The sequence below is a fragment of the Staurois parvus genome, unplaced genomic scaffold (genome assembly GCF_062004578.1).
Source record: "Staurois parvus isolate SC_StPar_1 unplaced genomic scaffold, SC_StPar_1.0 ptg000090l, whole genome shotgun sequence".
In the NCBI taxonomy this organism is placed as follows: Eukaryota; Metazoa; Chordata; class Amphibia; order Anura; family Ranidae; genus Staurois; species Staurois parvus.
In genome coordinates this window covers 21222023-21249341 of record NW_028317886.1, presented here as the reverse complement: position 1 = coordinate 21249341, position 27319 = coordinate 21222023, and positions in this window count along the sequence as shown.

Sequence of the window (27319 nt, the reverse complement as noted above, 5' to 3'; positions counted from 1 at the left end):
TGTATATAGTGTGACAGTGTGGCGATCTGTCACGATGTTGAAAGGTTATTTCACTCGGGATTCTCAACAAGGCAGGTTGAGGGGCTCCAGGGTAAGTGTTTGATACAGAGGAAAGTGGCTTTTCACTTTCCTCATTTGTTTGTAAGGTCCATTTTGGGACCTGGAGCCTGGAGATTTCAAAGTGATTTGGGAGGGATGAAATCTCCAATCCTGGGACCAGGTTTTGGGAATGGCCAGGATACTGATTGCTCAGGTGTGCATGGCTCTCTTCTAGAGTCAGGATCAGGGTTCTGGGCTCCACCCCGGCAGACAGGAGTCAGGGGGCTCCACACCGGCGGACAAGAGGTCTCTGCCTTGGAGTCTGGTGGGCTTCACCTAGAAGAGGTGGAAGCAAGAATAGCTGTGTGCTCGAGGTTCGCTGTGTGCAAAAACAACCTTTTGGAAGGAGTCTGTAGGAGACAGACATAAAGCAGTATACCTGAGGGAGCCAGAAGGCTGAATATTGTTTACTTTGTTTGATGGTGGATACCCCTGCGTGGGAAGCATTTATGGAACTTTTTCTTTTAAATAAAATTGGGCAAAAAGGCCCTTAAAAAGAAGTGAGTTGCTGCATGCTTTAGAAAGAAAGAAAGAAAAGCTCTACCATTTGAAGCGAGTTCCCACAATATATAATTTCTAATTCCTGCGTTGTCAAATCTAACCCTGCATCGTCTTTCCAGACCTTCTTAAATCTTTTTAGGAACTCTGTAGTTGATTCCTTTCTGCCCTGCTTACAAGCAACTGCTGTAACTAGTTACTGCTTATCTTTCCACAACCACTGCATTTCTGTAGTTAACTCCTTCCACATCTGTTCCTGTTCCACGGGCGTTCTCCATTCGTAGTCCACAGCCGGTTTAGATAGCTCATGAAGCTCATAAATAGTAGGCAAGTTGGTCCAATCCCAACCTGATTCCATATCATATCCCAAAATTCCATCGATGATTACCCTCGTATCCTGTTGTGAACATTGTCACTCCTGAGTTGCTCTCTTCAATTAGCTAATGGCAGCAGAGGTGTTTTTCCAAGGATTAGGACAACCCTTTATAATGCCGTTGACGTCAGTCATTGGCTTTATCATCACATCATTTTCCACAATGATGAAAGGGTAAGCTTGGGTGGCTCCCTCATCATCTCCTGCATCTTTTCTGGACCTCAAATGATACCTACCGAATTCTCCTGCTCCTGCCAACTCACCTCTTCATCTCCTGTTGAATCTTCTAAAGCCTCACTTGCTGCTTCCCTCTCCTGTACTGTCTTCTCCTTTTAACATTGATGTCTGTCTGCCTGATTTCATTGCCTTGCTTACTACCTTGCCTTTTTAACCTTTTTCCTTTTTGGTCATGGGCGTCAGAGCAGCCACAGTCTGTTGCATCTGGTCTAATGTCTTTCCCAATGTAACTTTTGCTTCTTTCCACTCTTTATTTATTTCTCACATTGATAAACTTGAACCTGACTCTTCTTCTGAAGAATCCTCCCCATCACCCCCCCCCCCCCCCGATCACTGCCAAATGGCCTCTTTTATTGGTGGGAGACAGCGGGGGCTCTTAGGCTGAGGCAAAGTGTAAGTCATGTCTCCTCTGACCACCACGTGACAACAAATAATCCTCATCCTCATCCTTAGGGAGCTGAAGATACAGTTGAGTATAATCAGGAAGCGCAGTGGCGGGTGTTAAAGAAGTGTCACAAAAAGGATTATTACTCTGTTTAGCTACTGGGGCAGAAGGGATTGGTGTCGGGCGCTTATATCCTGGGGAATACTTCAACCAATTCAACGCTCCCCACTCAGGATCTGGACCAAAATAGGGAATGCCAGTTTTATCCCTTAAACATAGCTCCTTTATCATATCAATATGAAAATCATCATTGTCTCCATCTCTGGGAAAAGGACTGGCACTACCCATGGTCGAACTCCACCCCGCCAGGCTGTCCACCCATGGGACAACATATTAATAATCCTAAGGTGACACTTGGGCAACATATCCTTTACATGTCTCATTAGCTGGTGGTTGGTATTTTTCTAGAGCTGATCCATTTTCCTTAGTTAATTTGTTTCTTTACGTGATGGCTTAGGAGGGTCTGGGTACTTCCCTTTGCCTGTTTGTTTGGGGTCACTGAGTTTTCACAGTTTTGTGCTGAAGATATATACATCATTTGTGTTTTTTTGGGACTATTTGTTTTATGCCACAATTTTTTGCCACTAACATTATTTGCTTTCCATATATATTTTTAATGCATTTCATCCACGAACACTTGATGATTCTGTGTTTTTTTGTATTTACTATTCGGTCACTTTTCATCTTTGTTGCCACTTCTGACATTTATTGTTTTTCACATCTGTTGGGATAATTTATTTTTGCACATGAATCATATGGTTTTATGCTGATTTTTCACTAATTTTTTGATGTTTTTATGTTGATTGTTCACTCACTTATGAATCAGTAGTGCAGCAGCTTTTTACACATCATTTATTTGCCTTTATGTTGCTTGGTCGCTCTATGGATAAGTAGCACAGCACCATTTCTTTCATACAATCAGGGCAAAGTAAGACAAAAAAATGCTCACTTACCTCCGATGGCCGCTCCTATCTCACATTTCTGACACCACTTCTGTTAGGAATATCAATTTAGGCCAGCCTCCTCCTCCATACAAACATCCAGTTCAAAGTACTTTAGGAATAATGCAAGTTAGACGCCTAGATGTGTGATGCAAAATTCTACTTCTTTATTATTGATCAAGCTTTAAGTAATAAATGATAACACTGCATATTTCAGGTGGCTTCCATAAAGCACCATCCAGAATACAGAAAAAAGATTTCAGTAAACTATTCTATGGCACGTCATAAAAATACCACAGGATAGTAACTTCTGCAATTTATCAAAACAAGAAATGAATGCATGGATAACAACATTCAAATCCCATGAGAACATTTTGTATGTAAAATAAACCAGTTAGTAGGCACAAAGCAAAAGGAACACGACTGCAAGACTGAAACTCCCTGAATCTCATGTACAGTTTGTTTCTTGATGGATGTTCCTATGTTCAGAACGGCTGTGGATTGACATTAGACCAGATCTTCTGCCTAAAGTCAGACAAATGGCAGCACACCAGGCTTTGGGCCCCCCTCTACAGCCTGCACCTCCTTGAGGACCCTTCTCCTTTGGCTCTGCCCTATGTCTCTCTGCCACAGTAGCTCTCTGCAATTACTTTCTTGTCATAGCACAGTGCAGTACCTTTCACTAGGGATGAGCCAAGTGTACCTGGGTTTGGTTTGAGGCAGGTTCAATGAACATTACTGAAGTTTGAATGCCAAATCCAAATCCCATTAGAAGTAATGGATGTTGAATGTTAAAAAACAGTAATGATTATTTTCCAGGCTAGTAAACAAAAGAATGCAAAACAAAAGCATGGTGGGCTAGACACTACCATGGAGAATATGTAAGCAAAAATATTTTTGTAAAGTCCATTTGGTGGGGAGCAATGATTTTAATAATGCTTAAAATGAAACAATAAAAATACAAGCTTCTTTTAAGTAGCATAACTCCAACCTGCCTGCAAAGTACATTGTATACAACACACTGCAGCAATACTTATATTTCCAAAGAAAAAAAATGCTGTTTAAATTGGCAGTAAATGACAGCTCCCACCTGCTTTAGTCTGTAAAAAATGTAGCTAGGGATTCCCCTTTGTCTATATTAGTCCCTTATCTGAGATATGGGTCTGGCATAGATGTTATTTAAAAAATAAAAAGGTGTGGGGTTCTTCCTAAAATACACACCATACCCTTATACTTGATGAAGGTCTGATATAGATGTCAAGGGGGGCCCCAAACACAAAAACCCCACAAAAATGGTGTGGGGTCCCACTAAATTCTATACTGGACACTTCAGGTCTGGTACTGATTTTAGGGGGGAACTTTACACAACAAAAAACAGAAAAAAGAGCATGGAGAGCCCCTTAAAATTCTCACTACATTCTTATCTAAGCATTTAGACTAGCAGGCCAGGAAAGGGGGGGACAAGTGTGCACTCCCTCCTGAACCAAAGGCTTTGGTGGTCCGCAGGCAAGGGGTTTTTCGAAATCTAGAAGCTCCGTTTAAAAATAATTAGGCTCTCAGATACCACCCTACCCCCTACATGACTGAGTAAGGGATAAATACTACCCCTACTCATTCTTAAAAAAAAGGGTATATTGTAAATGAAGACATTACACTTTTTGACTAGTCCTTTAAAAAAAATAAAAAAAACAGGAAACAATGTTGCCGCCTCTTCTTCATCATGACTGCCATGAAAGAGACAATAGCCAATGCCTGGAAAACGCCAGCGCTCTGTGTGGTTGCTACAAATAATCAAGTCACCCAGGCAATGATACATACCAAGATTGAGGCTACAATTCAGGACAAAGTGAGAAAGTACACTAAAATTGGGTTGATAGACTTTTGTTTCCTGACTTTGACGCCTTTGATGCCTCCCTCATGGAGCCTTAGCTGACTTGTTATCTTTGTTATTTGATTGTGCTATTGGGACTGTGGCCGGTCCAACCTCAGAACCATCCCTTTCCCATTAAACTCTCCCATTACCTTTCTAACCTCCTGTTTTGTTTATTAGAACATTGCTGAATAATTCACTTAGTTTTCTTGGTCCTAGCTCTTATCCAGCTGTCGACTCATTATCTTCTTATATCTTTATACTGTATATTATGTTGCTACATGTCATTATGGGTTGGACCATATTTGTTTATATGTCGATTGACCCCTGGTTTTGGGTTGCTGTTTGATCCACCATGTTAATGGTACTTGATATTACACCTCTCCCTGCATGGAGTCAATCTTCATTTACGAGAGCTGCTGATTTACATATGATGGCCTTTGCATTGTTCAATATAGTATTTGAATAGGAAAAAAAAAAGTTCAAAGATGTATTTTTGTAATTTGTATTTTCTTTCATGTTTAGTTTGGAACAGTTGTCACCAGGTCAAATAGAAAAGTCAATCCCCCCACCTGTGACACCAAAAAAAGTTTGTTTTTTATTCATAATCAGTTTTGGTTACAAGAGTTTCCAGGACAAACAGATAGAATGATCTGGAACACAGAAAGCAATAAAAACTTTACAGTGGTTTAAATCCTTCCTCACTCTATCCAAAATTGGTTTTAGAAACACTGTATATTAGTTACTGCAAAAATAACTCAAAATGCTAAAAAAAAATATACCTTCCATTTAATGATACATAACATGGTGAAAAAATCATAATGTGCCTTAATACAAAGAAACCAATGAACAGTCAACTTTTGTTAAAGAGAAAGAAAACGGAATAAACTCTCCAGCGCTCCAGGGATCAAATGCCAAAGGATAGCCAAGGGAATTAGGACCAAAATCACCTATGGATAGCCTTTCAGAGATGCTACCCTCCTCAAATAGGAAAATCAACAACTGAAAAAAGAGCAAAACAGGAGGCGCACACCCCTAGTGCATTATCCAAGGTTTATTAAAGGTAAAAAGGGATGAAAACATACTCACAAACATAGCATAAATGTAAAGCTTAGTAGAACGGTAGAGATGGCCAGAACAATGTCTGACTGTCAGTGTGGTCGGCTAGCTGACGCGTTGTTGCAACAATGACGGAAACATGTTCTTTCATTTTGTTCACATCAGTCATTTGTGTGTATTTTTCACTCTCGTGTTCCCCCCTCCCCCCCTTAATGAGCTCAAGGGGAGGAGCTACGCTCTCAATGGCCTCAGCCATAGCTATTTATAGCATGACCTACAACCAGGTCAGTCACCAGCTCTGAGGAAAGTGACTCATCTCCGAAACACGTCAGTTAGCTGACCACACTGACAGTCGGACACGCCGCCATTGTTCTGGCCATCTCTACCATTCTACTAAGCTTTACATTTATGCTATGTTTGTGAGTATGTTTTCATCCCTTTTTACCTTTAATAAACCTTGGATAATGCACTAGGAGTGTGCGCCTCCTGTTTGCTCTTTTTTAAAGAAAAACCTAACTATATCTATCCCTAGAAATTTTTCCTTCCCCCTCCTTATTACCCTGCCTAACCTGTATATAAAAAGGTCCATAAACGTACATATATTTAATCTGCTTGGGTCTGTGACATGATGCCGCAGCTCTGACTCTCCACTGTCAGTGTGTGGCTGCTGCAGGGGAGAAGAGGAATCACTGACAATGGCTGGGCCTAGGGAGTCTATGGGTGATGTCACGGCTCCCTAAATTCAGAACTGTTGTCAAGTGTTCCCTTATACAGAGCTGCAGGATCATGTGATCAGACCTCAGTGGATCGAAAATAGGTAAATATACAAATCTTGTTTATACAGGTTAGGTAGAATAGGTACGAGGAGGGGGGATGGAACATTTTTTAAGAATAGTTAGGGTTTTCTTCCACTTCCATCTCTTTCTTCTAAGCTTTTTTCTATAAGTTGCTGCACGTCACTACTACTTTGCACTATATTATTAAATCAGCTACTGAATCTCCCGTTTGCAGAAAATGTGCGTTTAATATAAAAAGTTAAACTAATTTAATGGTAAGGCGAAACTGAAATTCTTGTACAATGGCTCAGATGAGGACACCATAAAGAAACTATTAAAGAAAGAGATAATTTAGTTAAGACTTGTTTTGAGAAATGCATCAACTTGAGCAACAATAAAAAGTGGATGTCACAAGAAATAATTCAGATATAACATCTGTCACTGCCACTTCAACATCTAACACAATAATTTTGAAGCAAATCAGTTTTTCACACACTACATTAGTCAACTGTCAAATCGCCATGAAAGGCTTCTTAGTTTGAGATGTTTTGTTCAATAAGAGAAGAACATCACTATTATGTGATGTACATCAAAGGGAACATGGATGACCTGTCAGCATCAACTGAGTACAAAAAACACTTAAACTGCAATCTATACAAACATACTTTACAGACTGTAACTGTACACAAATGTCCTAAGTGATGGAGTGAGTATTTGTATAGGTTAATTTCTAGATGATAAATGTATGTATAGCATAGTAGAAGAAAACAATGGTTACATCAAATAAAACACTGGTTTTTAGAATTCCACAAGTGCTAGCTGTTATGGATTATATGATATGATGATTTTGAAGATTGCCAGCAAATTAAGGAATCAGGAAAACAGGAACTGTAACTACAGCTAACAAAAACTGTAGATGCTTTGAGCTGAGTTGCAGCATTTACAGCAGTGGGTGCTGGTGTAGGTGCTACATGATGCCTGACTCAGGTCCAATCCAAGTACAAATTGCATGGAGTTGGGAGATCTTGATATTACGCTGTTTAGTTTACCAGAAATAATGCTTTATGGTTATGAAATAATTTTTACATTGTACGATTAGCATAAGCACTGGTAGAGGCATTTTGTTTCATCCAATATGTTGAGAGCTGCATTTTGTAGGGTTCTATTCTTAGTGATAGAGTTCACATAACATTTTTAGGCTGCATCAGAGTACCTAAGCATGCCTTGGGCAAATCAGTTGTATAACAAATGGGATGCTGTACATTATTGCTTTCTGTGTCAAAAGGAAAAGTAGCCTTGTATGGACACTGGACAAAGAAATTACTCAGTACTCAACTTTGCCAGCCAGAAAAAGTAACCATAACACAGTTTGTTTGGACAGATCTCAGTTGTAAGAACCAAGTGACACATGCGAAAGCCACACATTACTTCATGATTATGCTTTCAAAGTGTGCATTGTACCAGTGCTAAATTAAACTCTGTGGAGGCCCCTATGCAGTCAAAACCTTGGGCCCCCATCACAGGTTTCTGAAGGTTTCTTTTGCACACTAATAGGATAACCTTGAACTAAGCAGGGTTTACATCAGTCGTTAGGTGGAGATGACCATCACTACTTACACTTACACTTAGATTACACCAACAGTTTTTACAGACTGACAACTGAGAGAAGATGAGTTTTTCAGACACAAACTGAAATGTGAACCTGATGTCAGTGGTTTATGTACTTTAACCTCTTGTCGCCTGCCCACAGTACATTTACTGCGGACAGACGGCATGGGCAGACTGGATCATGTACATGTACAGTACATCATCCAGTCTGTTCCAGGTAAGGGGCATACAGCGTGCCATTCCCGTGACCACCGTGTGCACTGGACATAGCGGATCGCACTTCCCAGTACCCTACTTCTTTGAGCGGCCAGAGAATCATGTGATTGCTATGCGACTGATGTGAATGTACAATATAAATGTAAAGTGCTGCGTAAATTGATGGGCGCTATATAAGTACCTGAAAATTATCACAATGTCAACAAAGCTATTATGAATGAATGTCAGTTGTGCTTCCTATGGACTGATGCGGTGATTGGTCCACAGCTAACACATGGTACCTTGGCCAATCACAGCACCCTGTACAATGTGGTTAGCTGTGGCCAATCACAGATCACTAGTAATCACAGCTGTTATGAATTTAACCCCTTCATGACAGTTCAAAACATTGCAGTTACAGTACAGTGGTCATCATTGTAACAGCAATCAAAGTACTACAGTATTACTGTGGGGACACTGAACTACTCTGATGAAAGTATTTTTAAAAATATTTAAAAAAAAAGAGTTAAAAAAACACCAGTCAGTGTCCTTGATCAATGACCCACCAGTCATATGATGACGCTGTACTGCACTGGTGATAGTATGTAAAGAAAATTGTAACCCCCCCAATCCCCCTTCCAAATTTTATGTAGTTTCTTCATTTTCAAAACAATGGTGACAAAAAAATTACAACTTCAAGAAACTTGCCATGACTCTTACTAAATAACTTAACCTGTTTACTTTCCAAAAAGGGGTCGTTTAGGGGTATAGGTCTTATCCTGGCATTTTAAGGGCCTCCAGAAATGAGAACTGATCGATTTTTAAATATATATGCCATAGTTTGTAGACTCTATAACTTTCACACAAACCAATTAATATACACTTATTGGGATTTTCTTTTACCAAAGACATACTGTATAGCAGAATACATTTTGGCCTAAATTTATAAAGAAAATTGTTTTTAAGATTTTTATAGGATAGGTTTTGTAAAAGAAAGTAGAAATATATATTTTTTAATTTTTAGTCTTTTTTTGCTTGTATAACAAACAATAGAAAAAAAAGTGCTTTTTTGACAATATGTAAGCTCTATTTGTGTGAAAAAAAGTAAGCTCTATTTGTGTGAAAAAAAAATTATATAAATTTCATTTGCTTACAGTGTTGCATGACTGAGCTATTGCCAGTTAAATTAATGCAGTGCTGAATAGCAAAAAAATGGTCTAGTCATGAAGGGGGTAAAAAAGTGGTTAAGTTATTATTGGGTACATTACATTAACATAGTATTTTATCTATAGAGTCTTTAATATAAAGTTTTTATATCAATTGTAAACAATGTAAGAAAACCTTGTAATTGTAATTATAATTGCAATTTCAAGATCAAATCAATATTATTTTGCCCTTAAATGGCGTGGGGTCCATAGACTGGTGTTTACTCTGCCTATTTGGTATTCTGGTACTGGATACTACTCCAATATAGGAAAAGGTTTATTAGGCAGGAACAAGAAGTGTTTTTTCCAGCTAAAGTGTATTTAAAGACAATTGTTTACATTTAGTTTTGGATAGAGTGATGGGGGTTAGTATCTCCTTCAGTTTGTTCTTTTGCAATCTGTGTCACCGTTAGGAAGATACACTCTCCCTTTTTATCTTGGTGACAACATTACTGGGACTTGTGAGGAAGAAACCAAAATTTGATTTTCCACCAAAACAGGAAAAGAGGTGACACTTATTTTTGAAGCAACTAAGAGGGCATTTCCCTCACTTTGGAGAGATTTCTTCTTACTTATATTGCATCTTCATAACAGAAAGTAAATGGATATCCCCCAGTGGGATACAGGTAAAAAATTATCTGATATGTGTTTTCCATTCTCTGCTGGATCAAAAATGAAAAAGAAAAACAGACTTTTGACTTTATATTGTTATACTTTAACATCTTTCCATCTGGCTCATATACATAAATGGCTTCACTGATGCATCAGCTACTCCAGCACGGCTTCTAGAGTGTGCAGCAGTGAGCTTTGTGATCTCTGTATCCCTCAGACAAAGAGGATCATGGATTGAAGTACAGGTCCAAATAAATTAGCTCTGTACCACGTGATCGCTGTGACCAATCACAGAGATCACACTTGTAAACAAAGGTTGGGGGACTTTGTACTGCTGTGGCGTTGAGCATGTACAATGGCTAGCCACTCTGATGACACTGTGGTGTTGATTTTATAAAACTAGAGAGTGCAAAATCTGGTGCAGCACTGCATAGAAACCAGTCAGCTTCCAGATTTTTTTTTTGGCAAAGCTTAATTGAACAAGCTGAATTTATAAGCCGATTGGCTACGATGCACACCTGCACCAGATTTTGCACTGTCCAGTTTTAGTAAATCAACTCCTGTATGTCAGTGCAGCCAACCATAGTCACTGATCACTGCATAGCAATACAATGTCACCATAGCAACACTGTACTGCTCTGGTGACATTTTTACTGTCACCAGAGCAGTGCAGTGTCACTATGGTGACATTGTAGTGCTGTGGCTACTATTTATCAGAGACAATGACTGCTGTACAGGCATAAATTATGTTACAGCGTACAATGGCGTACATTTTGTTGCAACGCAGCTGCTGGTGTCTTTTTATTAAAAACAAACTTCATCGAAATATCACATAATGACATTTCATAAGGTTTTATCAGCTGACATGCAGTTTTTTCAGTGCACACTGCCATGCAGTGGTGTGAACTGCCCACACAGGGGACAAGGCATTTTGCCTTTTCTTGCTGTAGACTGTGCTGGAATAGCCACCCAACAAGGCCCACCCGCACCTGTTGTAAATCGACCCTTTCTTGATTCAGTCTTGTTGTAGCACCCTCTAGTGTACATAGATGTTGAGAGTAGTTAGAGACTTGCTAGCAGCCTGGGTTTAGACAGAGGGTTACTTCAGGTTAAGCTGGAAGGTTCTACAGGTCAGTCCTCTGGTATGTGCAGCGCTGAGCAAACTGTTGGCGCTATATAAATACTGTATAATAATAATAATAATACCTGCCCCCAGCTCTAGAAACTTGGAGAAGCTTCAAGAAGTCAGTAGGCAGAGGCGAGGAGGGGCTGATCTGCATATTTATTGGAGTCTGACCAAACCCAAGCAGGGGTGTGACAGTGTTGCAGACCAGCCCATAAATATGACAGAGCCTGGCCAGCAAGGGAGTCAGGTGGAAGATGGAGTGCTAACAGGTGCTGCTGTGTAGCCTGGGAGGGGGCCCAGAGAAAGGGGGATTCTGACTACAGGCTTGAGGCTGGAAGCTGAAGGAGGAAAGAGGAGAGCTGAAAGAGGGAGCTCTGGAGTCCACTGGGGAAGGACAGCCTGCATAGTTTGGAGAGGAACCAGCCCAGCTAGAAGGCCTGAAAACAGTTCTATCCACAGCTGAAGGACAAGGACAGAGTGAGTACCTCTAAACCCCCAGGGCCCATAAGGAAGAAGTTTGCTAGATGCAAGTTCTTGGCAAGTCTTCAGGGGACAGTTTAAAGCTTACCCAATCCCTTGTCCTGGGATCAGATACCATAGCCAGGTGGGTTGGTATTTTGTTAAAAAAATTGCTAAAAATGCACTCAAGGGGAGCTCCTGCAAGCTGTCCCTTTGCTAGAGACTGTCATGGTTTCCGGCTGAAACACAGTCAAATTTTTACTATTTTGTAGTAGATTAAAGAAAGAAATTGTCCTCATTTGTTATTCTTCAATCAAGTTGGGCATCCCGTAACCCCTTTACCCTATCCAAACTAAATTCCCTAATAAAATTTAGAAAACCAAGGCCATGGATGGACTGTTTCTTGTGCTTGGATACAAGTGGAAAATGCATGTTGCCTAGCTGTGCAGGACGTAAAGGGGGACCCAAAGCCAGTGGCTCTCAAGAGGTTAGCGCTACATTGTCTTTAATTATTATTTGCAAAACAAATGTGAACTATGTGAATTGTGTTTGTGTGCACTAAATTCAGTTTTATTGTATTTATGACTGAAACTATATGTTTGCAACTACCTTTTTCTATGCAGAAAATAATGTTTTAGGGTTGAAGGAATTTTCTTGCCTAAAATGTGCATTTAACATGTTTGCTGAAAAAGGTGCAATGGTTTTGTATGTTTTTTCCCAGGGGAAATGTAATGCTAAGAAGGTTAATATCTGCCTGGAGTTTAGCTTTAATTGAACTTGTCCACTGCATTTAAAAGAGACTATTTTATTAGCGTGATAAATCTAATCACATGGGCTGCCATGGAAAAAAGTGGAGTCTTGCAGCCTGGACTAGCATTGCACCATCTAGCTGCTAATATACATATACCAATAGCCAAGGGCTGCTGTAGCTAATTGACACTTTCGAAATCTTAGGTTACAGTAATGTCAGTGTTTCCGCAAATACTAAAGGTGATTCCCTGGTGACACACAAGCCACTGTAGAAAATGCCATTTCTCCTGAATGAAGGCAGGAAATCATACATCTACCTCATGGACAAAGGCTGGAGAAAAAGAATGTGTAGGCAGCACCTGTGTCATCCTTGTATGTCAGTACTGTGTTAGAATGTTTCCTGCATGTAAGTGCATGGCAACCCTTAGTTGTTGTCTGGCAGTCTGTGATGAAAATTCACAGTGCACAATGGACTTTATTCTGAGAATGTCAAGAGTAAACTGAGGGCTGCTTCAAGATCAGACCGGGCAGAACTGGCACTTGGCTTCCTGTGATTAGTGTTTGTTTTTGGCAAACTACACCATGATAATAATAACCCTTTCATTGTGTGAGTAAACCTTGCTACTGAAAATAAGATGCCATAAAACAGTGTCACACATTCTGCCAAATTACGCTTGGTGACTCTTTACCTAACCATAAATATTTTCCTTTACTTGTGTCACCTGCCATTTTTTAATATCAGTGTTTTTTTGTCTTTATAACTTGTTCTTTCTGTTAAACTAGCAAATTATTCTCTGAAAACACCCTTGCAACTGTATTTTAGGTGATTTACAAGCTTTTTTTTTAGCATGTTTGTAGCGCTACCACTGCAGGAGCCGCTTGGTTGATTGGGTTCTATGTTCTTGCCTTAACTCCAAAAATAACCTCAGCCCTTCTAACACTGGTTGAATGGAAATTGCTGCAAGCATTTTTAAAATAATGCCGCCTGGCCAATGGCTGAATGGCGGCTGGCAAAATACCTCACCGTTCCGGGTGGACGCCATATGTCCTCCGGGGCATGCGCAGTTTGCGCGCCTGCAGAGCCATGCAGCAGCGTGATCTGTCACCGGCCATGTACCTCGGACACGGCAGATGACAGATCTGAGAACCGGCCCCGTTGCCGGTACCATGTGACCTGCTGTGACCAATCACAGCAGGTCACATGACAGTTGTATACAATGGATGGCTTCATTCATGCCATCCATTGTATACTAGTGTGCCTAGCTGTGAATGGTCACAGCGATCACATGCACAAGCTGGGCCAATCACAGCCCAGCTGTGTCATGTGATTAGCCATGGCCAAATCACAGCTAAGCATAAAAAAAAAAGCCCTGAATGAATCAATGTAATTCAGGTAAATGCTTGCTTATAGCAAAGTAATTATTTGCTATAAGCAAATTGTGTAAAAAAAAATAAAATACTGATCACTTCCTCAAAGTAGTACAATGTTACTATGGTAACATTGTACTACTTTGGTCAAAGTGAAATATGAAAAAAAAAATCTTAAAAAAAGAAAGAAAAGTAATCAAAAATTAAAAATAATAAAATTAAAAATAAATTAAATTTTTTTTTTTTTCATACTGTCACCAGGCAGTGTCCCTGATCACCACCATGCCAGTTACATGATGACGCTGTACTGCACTGGTGACAGTATGTAAAAAAAAATTGTGAAAATAGTTTTTCTAATTTTTTCATTTTCCAAAAAATTATGACAAATAAAATACAACTTCAAAAAACTCGCCATGCCTCTTATGAAATACGTCGGACTGTCTACTTTGCAAAAAGGGGTCATTTGGGGGATATCTGTACTGTTCTGACATTCTTGGACCTCAAGAAATTAGATTGGCCATCAGTACTTCAGGATTGATCAATTTTTAGATCTATACCATAGTTTGTGAACTCTATAACTTTCCTACAAACTAAAAAATACATCCTAATTTGGGTTATTTTCACCAAAGAAATGTAGCAGAATACATTTTGGCCTAAATTTGTGAAGAACAATTATTTATTTGCAAACTTTTATAACAGAAACAAAGAAAAACGTGTTTTTTTTTTCAAAATTTTCAGTCTTTTTTTGTTAATTTAGCAAATAATAAAAACCCCAGTGGTGATTAAATACCACAAAAAGAAAGCTCTAGTTGTGTGAAGAAAATGATAACATTTTAGCTTGGGTACAGTGTTGTATGACCGTGCAATTGTCATTCAAAGTGTGAGAGCGCTGAGACTTGAAAAATGGCCCGGGAGGGAAGGGGGTAAAAGTGCCCTGTATGGAAATGGTTAAGAGCACAAGTATAGATACGTTTAACTCAGCTGTTAATTAGTATCAGGAATTGAACTCAGTGTATTGGAACGGGTTAGAGCAACATTCTGCACACTCTCAAGCCACCCCATTCTAAAATGTAAAAAACTATTCTAATAGTTTTACATAATGCAGCAACAGCCGTGGCCATAGGACACCCAACGTTAGAGGTCATTTATTCTTCCAAAGCAAATATTCCTTTGCAAACTGGTACTAACTAGTATTCCAACATTTCTCCCTCCGTTTCTCTCCCCCACTCAGCTAACGTGATCCCAGTGCTGATGGAGAGGGTCAGGGGAGGAGCAAACAAGGATGCTGTGCAGGTGCCTGATGCCCTCCTTATCAACTAATGATGTAATTGGTTGTTAGGATGCCGGCAACTGGCCGGTTTTAAAAGTGTGCAATAAAAACCAATGGTTTTGTGTAATTAAAAGGAAGGCTTGATCCACCTGCTGGTTTATATACAATTTTTGGGCAGTTTTTAGGCATTTTTCCAAGGCACCCTTGAAAAAAGCCTGAAGGCACCCCAGGGTGTCTGGGTGCCCTGGTTGAGAAAGGCTGTGCTAGACAGTATAATCACTATGCCAAAGTAATTTAGACTAGAATTCTGTATCACTAGACTGAAATGAACTCATTAGTCAGCAAAATCACAATGAACAGTACAAAGAAGCAATACCTGATATATAACTGATTTAGACTGCACTCTAGGAGAATGACTAAGATATGATGCAATGTCCAATCAGAGGTACCTCTTAAACTAAGCAATAGGCAAAGGTCTCTGTGGAATAGCTATGGGTAAAGCTGTCCTTAGTCCTATCTCTCCAGTCAACTACCATTGGGTCCAAGTTCTCTGGGTGATGCACATGAGTACAGTCACAGTGAAACCTGCAGGCAGTGAGTAAGGGTTGCTAGTCAAATGTGCAGTCTCTAAGTGTTCAGTCTCTACTAGCAATGACAGGTCCATTGCAGTACTGACCTTTACCCAAACCCAGTGGTATGGCTACAATGGTCCCATTGTTCAGATGTTCTCTAGATCTGCTTGCAGTGCCTCCAGTCCTCAGCCCACAGGTATACAGTGCCCCAGTTTCTCTGCAGAAATAGCTCATCCCTCAGCCTTTGTGCAGTCTGATCTGATTTCTCTCTGGTCCTCTGCACATAGGACTTTGATTTCTGGCTCAGGCTTTTGTCAGGTGGGCACACACCCTGAAAGGACACTGTGCTCAATCTGGTCTCTGTGTGGCAAAAAAGAAAGTTCCTTGCTCTGCAGCCTGGGAAATACAGCATTTCCTCTTCCCTCACACTGTCTCCTTGTGGGTACTGAAGTTCAATTAAATGAATAATTAATTAGAACAGCGCTCCTCACCACACTGGTCACATAAGTAGGCAGAATTACTATATAATCCAAAACAATTTTTTGAAAAAATCTACTGTGCAAAAATATTTCTTGTAACCATCAATACATGGAAAAATACATTTGTGTTCTGTGCAAACCAAAAAAAGGAAAAATTACTATAATGGTTGATCTAAAATGGTAATTTCATCCCAAAATTCAAACGTCCAAACAGTAAAAAGATGTCCTTAATTAATTTTCTCCTTGAACCTTCTGTGTTAGACAACACCTTCCGCTCCTGGAGGATGTCGGATGATGAAACGCGTAGGATAGGGATGTGACGTCACCACGCCCTGGTGAGCTGCCGGTGCTCTCTGAGACTGGAGCCGACTGGCTTGTATATGCAAATGCAGGTTATATGAGTGTCCACTATTGCACTTTACATTGTGAGTGGTACTTGTATCTTTTAATGGAATAAAGTGTTTTATGGTTTTACACTATGAAGCTTCCTATTCTTTCCCTCTTATGGTTCCATACATATATATGAGGATCTGATTAAGGAGTTATAACAGATATTTGGCGTTTCTGCAGATCGTTGCTCCCAGAGCCTGTATTAGTATTAGGTGGTTTATAGTGTTACTGTCACGTACCTGATGGGAGACTGAAATGACAAGGTCGGCCTCACTTGTGTCACTAGCCCTGACCCCACTGCAGTTGGAACAGAGGGAGTCTAGGGACCAGGGGGACAAGAGCACCAGTAGATGTTGTTTGCAGCTCTTGCAGATGATGATCTTGAAAAAAGACTGATGATCTTCTGATTCAGGCACAGTAGTAACATGCAGAGTGGGTTTTGTAGATCGCCAGGTGTGCACCAGAGCAAGGCAGGAAGTGAGGGTGAGAGACAGGAGCAGTATCATAGGAATAGCCAGAGTCATCAACAGGTGGACAGCACGGTACAGAATCAGAAGCAAAGCCAAAGTCAGGAGCAGAGCCGAAGTCAGGAACCAGTATCAATCAGGAGAGCAATCAGAGTCAGGTGAGGAACAAGCCGGGTCAGCAACAAAGGAATCACACAGGAACAAGCAGGACATGGGGGAGCTGAAGAACAGGCAGCACCTAACATGGGCAGAGGCACTCTTTAAATAGCCCGTCTGGTGCCAATCTTCACCGTGCGTGTGCAGGTGCGCGATCACGCATTTCCGCACGCATGCGCACAACCGACCACTCTTCTCCGGACGTTTCTATGCGCATGCACATTTCTATTCACAATTCGTCTCACCGGAAATCCCTTACAGTTACCAGCATGGAGCTCTGGTGAGTTTATTCATTTTGTCTGGTGGTGGATTTCATGTGGTGGTGTTGTTGTCTAACACAGAAGGTTCAAGAAGAAAATTAATTAAGGATGTCTTTTTACTGTTTGGACATTTGAATTTTGGAATAACATTAAAAATTTCTATGGACACATATTCACAAAAGATGATTATTTTTGTATAAATTATTGGATATTAATCACTTTTGATGGTATTATGAGATTATTGTGATGTTGGGTGAATAGATCGATTATAATAATTTTTCCTTTTTTTGGTTTGCACAGAACACAAATGTATTGTTCTATTTATTGATGGTCATAAGGATATTTTTGCACAGTGGATTTTTTCTAATTTTTTTTGCGGGGGGATTATATAGTAATTCTGCCTACTTATGTGACCAGTGTGGTGAGGAGCGCTGTTCTAATTAATTATTCATTTGATTTATCTCCTTGGGTTCCAAGGATTAGCTTCTCCCCCCCTTTTCTAAATATATATTTTATGTCCAGTGGCACCGTCCATCAGTAAAGGATACTGCAGTTCAATTGTCCATAGGATTCCACATGCCTCCTATTCAGGACTTCAACTCCCACGTTCCAATGCGGCCACTGTACAAGCCTATGAAGTGCCTTTGGCTTGTCTGCTCCCCCTGCTGGCAGGAGGCAGACAATGCTACTAGATCCAGCATGATCAGTTCAGTGAGGGCATAGAGAGCAGCTGCAGCACAATGTCCTAACTTGTGCTCTCTCTCTCTCTCTCTCTCTCTCTCTCTCAGCATCTGGCTACATGTTTTTCAATGTGTGAACACATTTTTTAAGTGTTTTTCGAAGTGTTGTTCTTGTTAGTTTTGGGTAATGAAAATTTAGACACATCTGTGACATCTGTCAGGGGTCTTGTACCAACTAGTTTTTTGTTTAGTGTGGTAGTGTCTTTGTGCTGTTGGAGCTCTATATGTTCTCCTTCAACCCCTAAAAACATCCACACAGGCAAACATGTATATCTCAGAATATAAATATATATATATATTTTTTTTAATAAATATAAGATCTTGCAGAACCAAAAACCAAATTTTGGCAATACACACAAAACAGTACATATGTAAACAGAGGGAAAATCTTATGGAGCAATAAAGTTGTCATCATAGGACAGGACTTATATTATACTATAAGGTTGCTGTTCTGTAGTACACAAAAAAACTGAGGACAATGGTAACTGATAACAGTGCAGAAACTCAGGCTATTATATGTTTCCAAGGGGTATCCCTTGTTCATAGTGTCTATGAGATAAGGAATGGATTACACCACATGGTTAACTGTACACATGGAGGACATGCAGCCCCATGCATGGCTCCAGTTACATTTCAATACTGTATTTCAATTTCAATAATGCCTAAAGTACTCCACACAGATAATGGCACAGTATACAAAGTGGGAAAACATTCAATACATAAAACATCAATAATGATGGAAGGGGATAAAAATGCAGGTTGGAAAAGGCAGTCTTTAAACTTTACTAAAAAAGAGTAAGCCAAACTATAATCTACAGCTGCTTGTAGGTGTATGATGAGCTGGAGGGTTCATGCTGCTGCATTGCCTCATTCATTCCTTAAAAGGAGGCAGATGGAATAGTCAATGCAACAGGAAAGGGAGAAGGTTGTGTTGCGTGAGGACTACAGGAGGAATCTGTGGTGGCGGTGATGAAAATGGGAAGATGTAGTTGGAACATGAGGCTGACTTGTAGTGGAGGCTAGTAATGATGGTTAGGGGGCAGAAATACAACATACATAATGGATGGCATAGGGAGTGGTATGGATACTGGTTGTAGTGATAGAGATAAGTATATAGTATAATAGGGGAAGGGAAAGTGTTGTGGGTGTTGTGAGTTTATGTCAGGGTCCTGTCCACTGCAGAAGTTCTGGAAGATCTGGCATTTCTGCCAGTACCCTGCATGGCCGCAGAAGAACACATCAGCCTCAGTTTGGTGGCAGATGACCTTTATAAGGAGGCTCATCACTTCCTCAAGTTGCTGGATGATCTCTAGCTCCCAGTGCCTTGTTCCTGTTTCCTGTGTTATTGTAACCTGTGATTTCCTGATATCGGCTCGGCTTGTTCTTGGACCTGTCTACTCTGCTTAACCCCTGATCTGACCTCAGCTTGGCTTACGGATACTCTCTCTCTCGGTCCTCTGTGTATGACCTCGGCTATCCCATCTGACTACGTCTGCTCTGATTCCCACCTGGTACCTGAACTTGGCTTGAACTGGCTATCCAGTAAATCTCTAAATCCCGAAAGGGCTTGCATACATCTCACAGGCGCCACCTGTCTGCAGACCTATCTCCGTACATCAGATGTGCTTCTGGGTGGACCACCAACCAGCACTCCTACAGGCAACCTGTGCCACTTTGGGCCTGACTCTTGCTGTCCCACTCTCAGGGGAGTCTGGAACTTAGCCACAAGGGAAGCCCTCTCTGCATTTGCCTCCATCACCAGGTACATGGTAGTTTATAATATCATTTTGGAGGTGGTGGAGGTGCAGGAAATGGAATGGGAAGAGAGTAAGGAGTTATGGATGGAAAAGGAGGAATGAACAAGGGAATGTAGTTTATGACCCCAGTCCTCATCTGCACCTGATACTTTAGTGGTGCCCCAGAGCCTGTTGCAAAAGCCCTGCATATCATAATTTATTTCCTGTGTTCATTCAGACATGCTTGATAAAATGGCCAGCAGATATTTGGGTTCCTTCTGCCCTGAGCAGGCCTTCTCATTCCCTGCTCATAATGTAATGGCCTGTGAAAGAGGTCTCCTAGCACTGGGGTGACAGATATGGAGGTGCTGCTACTGGTCAGTGATTGTGTTTCATGTGTCTCCACCCCTTCTTCCACCAGATTTTCCAAGCTGCTTTCTGGGCTCCTGAATATGTCTTTTAATCATTCATATTGTGTGAACCCACATTCCCAGAGAATTAGATGATCCTAGATGCTAGCTTACCTCCTCATTGCCAGGACTGGTTGGAAGAAGTCCAATTCTCTACTATGGATATCCTAGGGCAGTTCAGCCCTTGACCCACTTCTTATCTCTCAAAGCTTACTTTGAATGTATGTACTACAAAAAAAATTTAAAAACAACAGAAACTTGTTTTTAGAGGCCTTTGTTTGGGTTGAGCACCTGCTACGACCCTATTCATCTCAATGCTGGATTTAAGGAGTGGGTTTGCAATTATGGGCACACCAGGACACATGGAGTATGCTTTGGAATTTCAGTGTTGCACACAGCCACTTAAATGTTCTTTGTAATGCTGCATTCTAGCAACTATACCATTGACAAATGTTTCTCTGGGCTTACATATCCTAAGAGAATACTGTTGCTATGCTGAACAACAGCTCTACCCAGGTTAGTATCATGAAAAGTATTAGGTACATCAAGTAGAGGTATAGTGTTTTGGTCCTACAGTCATAGAGAAACATACCTTTTTCACAGTGGGTATAAATGATTCCCATACTGGCAAAAGCTCACAGGCAATCTTTGTCCAGGCCCCAATTTTTATATTACAGATGCCTGGGGCCGTAGAGATGTGGGTGAGCCCACACCAGAAAGGTCAAGGCCTCAGAGTCCAGCAAACAGAATACACTCTTCTCTATTTAGTTCAGAGTATTTGTGTTGCTAGGAGGAAGACACTGGTTGTTAATCTAAAATACACACAAAGAATATGGAAACACACATGTTTTATGCATTTCAGACGTGCCCATTAAATTATATAGGGTTACAAATGCTTGAATCTGCACAAAAAGAAGCTCCTGTACGTTTTCAAGCAATGGGTGGCACACTTTGAATGACAGAGTATTGTAATGTGAACAAGGGCTATTGACATGACTTTGGCATGACTGAATTACTTAAAATGGTATTTTTTGTTAAAATTAAAGTTTATTTTGCTTTTCTAAAACATATAATAATATAAAGCGTAGCTGTTTTTTCAATACATTTCCTACTCTGAGTGTTCTTTTGCTAGAAAAAACTCAGTAAAAACTGCCTGTGTGTGTGGTGCTGGGAAAGCTGCATGGACAATGGGAGCATGTAGTGGGATAAGTTAAAGTGTATCTCAAGACAAAAACAAAAACTGTAATATATTGCAGCTTACCAATCCTTAGATGAGGTGGTTGTATTAGTTTACATTTTTTTCTGGCTTTTTCCTCTTTGCTTTCATTCGGTAATCATATTAACCCCTTCACACCTAAGGGTAAAACAAATCTAAACGCCTAAGCACAATTTTACAACATTGACATGTGTTAGTAAAACCATACATATCATTACAACTACGTTGTACATCCAGGTGAATTATGCCGCGTTTTTTTCAGGACAAATTGGGCTTTCATTTGGTGGTAAATGGTAATGGATATCTCCTGATTTTTTTTTATTATCACAGGAAAACTGGCCCAAAATAGCTGTGTGTTTCTTGTTACTACCATAACCTACCACAAAAGCACAACCCAAAATAAATTCTCCAGCTCTTGACGATCGCAGCGTTAACATATATGTGTATGTTATTTGTTGTTTGTACCCGTAGTACAGCCCAGAAACAATAGTGCACATTTTGTTTTTGCCTTTTTTTTTACCTAACACACTGACACTGACACCATTTTTTTACCCTGACCTTTTGACCTTGACCTTTGACCCTGACCTTGACCCAAACAATAACCCTGGCACTGAACTAGATCAAACATTGATCTAGGTATTTGTTCTTTATTTTATTGTTTAATATTTATTTATCTTTTTTTTTTACAAACATTTTTTTTCTCTCTATGCCAGGAGTTAGAGAGATACAATGTATCTCTCTTCTCCATTCATAGAGAGAAAAAAAACAAGGGGGCCGGGCTGCACAGTGACTGATCACTGTGATAGCCAATCAGAGGCTATCACGGCGATCATGTGACCCGGAATCGGGAGTCGGCGCTCTCAGTGACGGGTCCCGTCCCAGCACAAAGACAGGTATGCAAATATGCGGCCCCACGGAAAAAAAGCCCAGTTCTGTGAGGCCGCATATTTGTGTGACGTCGGCGTCAAGGGGTTAATAATGCAAGTAGGTAGGCGGTCTTTTTCCTGTCCCTTGGGGGCCCCCTCAAGATACCAACGGTCACAACTGGACACAGCTACGAGATCTCGGAAAGTGAATGCACTCAAGTCACCTCAGTTGCGATTGCAAACACTTCAGTTTTATTGGCATAACATCAGGGTTTTTATACTGTAGTCTTTGGGCAAACACACCCTCAGACCATCCAGTCAAATACATGTACATTTTTTTACCTTAACTCAACAATTATTTGTATGAGGTTTGCATTTTTACTCTTCTGCTTTATCTGTCATGCCATATCTGGTCTAACACCCAGACCATGGCTGTAATCTGACCCAACGCCTGGACCATGGCTGTAATCTGACCCCACACCCAAGTTGTGGTTACAACTTTTTAGAAATGAGAGTAAACCTTATCTGCTTTTTTGTAAAGTTTTCAAAAACACTTATTTCTACATGAAGCTGGCATAAACAGTTTTGTTAGTGTGTACATATCTCATATATATGTATGTTAAACTAGCATCTTGTATTAGTGTATACAAAATGGATTCAGTTATATTCCATTTAATCCTTTCAAATAACACACTTCCTTTCCTGGGTGGTTGCACTCTCTCCTCCACTGTATGTGGGGAGCCATGATTGCTTTTGTTCAGCTAAATGATATGGCGCTCCAGGCCATCACACTACCACTGCCATGTTTGACTGTAGGTATGATGTTCTTTTTATGAAATGATGTGTTAGTTTTATGCCAGATGTAACAGAATGCACACCTTCCAAAAAGTTCAACTTTTGTCTCAACAGTCTGCAGAATATTTGCCCAAAAATCTTGGGGATAATCAAGATGTTTTTTGGCAAATGTGAGATGTGTTGTGTTCTTTTTGGTCAACAGTGGGTTTTGCCTTAGAACTCTCTCATGGATGCTATTTTTGCCCAGTCTCTTTCTTATTGTTGAATCATGAACACTGAGCTTATCTGGTGCAACTGAGGCCTAAATTTATTTAGATGTTGTTCTGGGTTCTTTGATGAGCTGTCTTTATGCTCTTGGAGTAATTTTGGGAGGCTGCCTACTCCTGGGAATGTTCACCACTGGTTTTTCTCCATTTGTGGATTATGGTTCTCACCATGGTTCTCTGGCATCCCAAAGCCTTAGAAATGGCTTTGTAACCCTTTTCAGGCTGATACATATCAATTACTTTGTTTACCTTAGCTTTTTGAGATATTTTAGTATGCTTCACTTTGTCAGACAGCTTCTGACTCAGTGATTTCTTGATTTAACAGGTCTGGCTTTAACAAGGCCTGGGTGAGGCAAGTGAAATTTATCTCAGCTTTCCCCCCAAAAAAGTGGTTAATCACAGTTTATTCATGATTTAGCAAGGTGACGGGGGCAATTACTTTTTCACATAGGGCTAGGAAGATTTGGAGAACTTTTTTTCCCTTATCATCATTTAAAAACTGCATGTTGTATTTATTTGGGTTATCCTTGTTTAATATTAAAATTTGTTTCATGATCTGAATCGCTTAAGTGTGACAAATATGCATTAAAAGAAAAAAAAAAATCAGGAAGGGGCCAAATACTTTTTCACAGCACTGTATATGCATCTAAAAATTTAGAAAACCCTATAATTACTCTTTAAATTGCACTGCTTGCATTGCGCACTAACATGTTGAGATTGAAAAATAATGTAGTAAGCCATGATAGCTTTATCCTCTTGCAGTATAGTCATGTATATTGACAGTCTTTCCTCCCATGAAGTAGCTACGTTGTACAGTATATGGAAGCTGCACACAGTAACCATTTCTTTCTGTATTCTTTAGAAGTATCTATCCTGATTTGAAATAAGGTGTGGCTCTGTGAGCATTTCCAACTTTATCCCCTTGCTAAAAATCACAAAAGGATGGGATGCACCTGACAAATTTCCTAAAATACAGAATCCAGTCAAATCCTTTTGTTCTGTTTTTGGGTGGAAAAAGGAAGTAGCTATGTCAGGTCTTTACTATAATTCAAGTCTGTATCAGTATTGGGGATATTTAGCTTATTTGCTGTCCTGGTGACCACACAGGAAGTGAAGTAAAATTTCCCCATTGGGGACACAGAGAGCAAAAATCCTAAGACAAGATCTAACTCTTCCCTTGTCTATTCAAGAGGGAAAACAAATGTTCTTCCCCTTCCTAGCCAAAAGGAAACAAAAAGTGTCTGCATATGAGCTGTAATCAGAAGAACCCCTCAAATAACATTATCCCTTATTTTACTGCTGGGATATATTTATAGTATTGTTGCTTTGGGGGATTCCGCACAGATCAGAAGTAGTCGGTGATCCTTTTATTTTCTCCTTAGCAGCTTGAGGGTCCTGCTGCACTGCAGAAGTATGCCATACACTCACAGTCTTCCTAGAATGGAATGGTTTCCTGATGTATTTACATAAATCAAATGTATGATGCAATGCTTTAAGTGATGAGATCCAAATATCTCCCAGATGGACAGCTGCATTCCATAGAAAATTCACAGATATCTACAGCGCCAAATGCATCACAGCTGTGGAGAGTACATTAAAATGTGTAGTTAGTTGAGGGATTTCTTAACTGTACACTAGATATATATACTGTACAATGTACTATTGTATGTAGCTAGTATCTCATTAGATGAACTGTCAGAGATTTCATAAACACATGTGGAATATATTATGGCAATTACCATATCTCTGATATCATTAAATTCACTACAGCTTTTCATGCAACATAACAGAAGTTTCCTATCAATAAAATAGAATTCATTTGTTCCTCCTGTTCACTATGCTTGTTATGCTTGTATTTATGCAGTTCATGTTAATGATTCTCCATACAAAAGTTTCTTACACTTTATAATGATTAGATTTATATGCATTGTAGTAAATCAGAGAAAAATTGGCCATCCCCTCCTTGTTCCTTTTTTTTTCTTATTTGCTTACTACTATTGTCTGCTAGAATAGTCAACATGTCAACCAAAAAAGTGAACATTTCCTCTTCAATTAAAATGTATCTGAGGTTCAAAATAAAAAACATATGCAGTACATTTCTGCAATTCATGCACATTTTCCTATGTGTTATCTCTTTTAAGAAAAATACAGGCGTACCTCGGTTTACGAACGCCTTGGTTAACGTAATTTTCGGTTTGCGAATGAAAATGCATTGAAAATAATGCCTCGGTTTACAAATTTTTTTGCAATACGAACGGATTAATTGGTTTTACTAATTTTTTTTGATCATGTCCCTGTACAGTATTTATGCCTTTAAAGTGCACTTTATAAAGAATTTTGAACAGATAAGACTTTTTTGACTTATTTCTGACCTTCGGAACGGATTAATTGGTTTTCAGTGCATTTAAGAATTAATTTTTAATCATGTCCCTGTACAGTATTTATGCCTTTAAAGAACACTTTATAAGGAGTTTTGAACAGATAAAAGACTTTTTTTTTTACTTTTTTCTGACCTTTGGAATGGATTAATTGGTTTTCAATGCATTGGGAAACCATGTTTCAGTTTACAAATTTTTTGCAACATGAAAAGTCCCACAGAACACATTAAATTCGTAAACTGAGGTACACCTGTATATACATAGGCACCATACACAGCATACAATTTTAATGGGCTTTTACATGATATTTCACAATCAGTGTGGTGGACTTAAACTTTCATTGAGATTGTGTATGGATTTTTCACTTATTTATTTTTACATTGCATTGTATGTTTATTATATTCACTATTCTTAAAGGGACAGCACTGCACAATTGCCTATGTGCATATATTTGTTTTATCTATTTGTGGATAATAGTTACACTTTTTTGGTTTATTTCTTTTTTTATATTCCTCGTGATGTTTTTTTTTTATTACATTAGCACAGAGTTCACTAGGGACTAGCTGGTGCAAAAACATTCCTGTTGGCCAAAAATCAAAGCTGCCTCCTCTGCAATAAAATAACAAATGGCTTCCCCCTCCTCATCTCTATATGTTAAGTGGGAGTTGTTCTGTATTTTGGTAGGGAGAAATCAGATAGAGCTGAAAACAGTGCTAAGAATTTAAAGTTGAAGTTCAAGTATGATCTTTATTACATACTCACTGTAAATTGATTCAGCTTGCACCAATGTAAATATGTATATCTCATACCTTAGAGTATAATAAACAGATAATCCTTATAGTAGTTGGTGCTACTATGGTGATAGCCATGATCTTCAGGGTCCTGTGTGTGCAGCTTCCCCACTGTACACTGATCACAGGAGTCACTCCTTTTATAGAACACCTTGCATTTGTTTTTCAATTAATACAAGATATTTTCTGATTGGATGAGGTGGAGAGGAGAGGTGGTGATGCACTGATCTCTACCTTGTTCATCAGAGAATGCCTTGTGTTTGTTGAAAAAAAAATACAAGGTTTCCTATAAATGATGACGGTGCTGAGCAAGTGACCCTATTTGGCCAGTGCGCAGAGGGTAAGGCACTCACACTGGACCCATAATTTTGTGGCTATCACTGTAGTAGCTGATTACTACAATGCTTTTCAGATTTGCCAGTTATCCCTCATGTAGATGTGCAATGAAGATCATACCCGGCGTTCAGCTTTAAAGGATAAGCTTTTTTGCAGGTAAAAAAATTAGCATTTATTATTTTTTTTACTTGGAGCCTGTAAAGCATTGCACCTGTGATCAGCAGATCGTGGGTGCCATGCAGGACTCCTGCAGACTTGTCAGTGTATATGTCTGCTCGTATGTCGTACGGGCAAGCAGATACACATTGACAGGAAGAGAGAATGAGTGCCTTGGTAGTTCATTGAGAACTACAAGCAGGGGCGGACTGACCATTTGGAAACTCGGGCACTGCCCGAGTGCCTGGGGTCAGTAGGGGGCCCCATGAGATGCCCCTGGTACCTTTTTCATAGGCTTTTTTGAGTTTGGGCAAGGACAAAGGTTCCCCATGATCCCCTATTGCCCGGGGGCCCCATGAGTTGTCAGTCCGCCCCTGACTACAAGCTAACAGTTGCAAAGTTTGTTGGGACTTG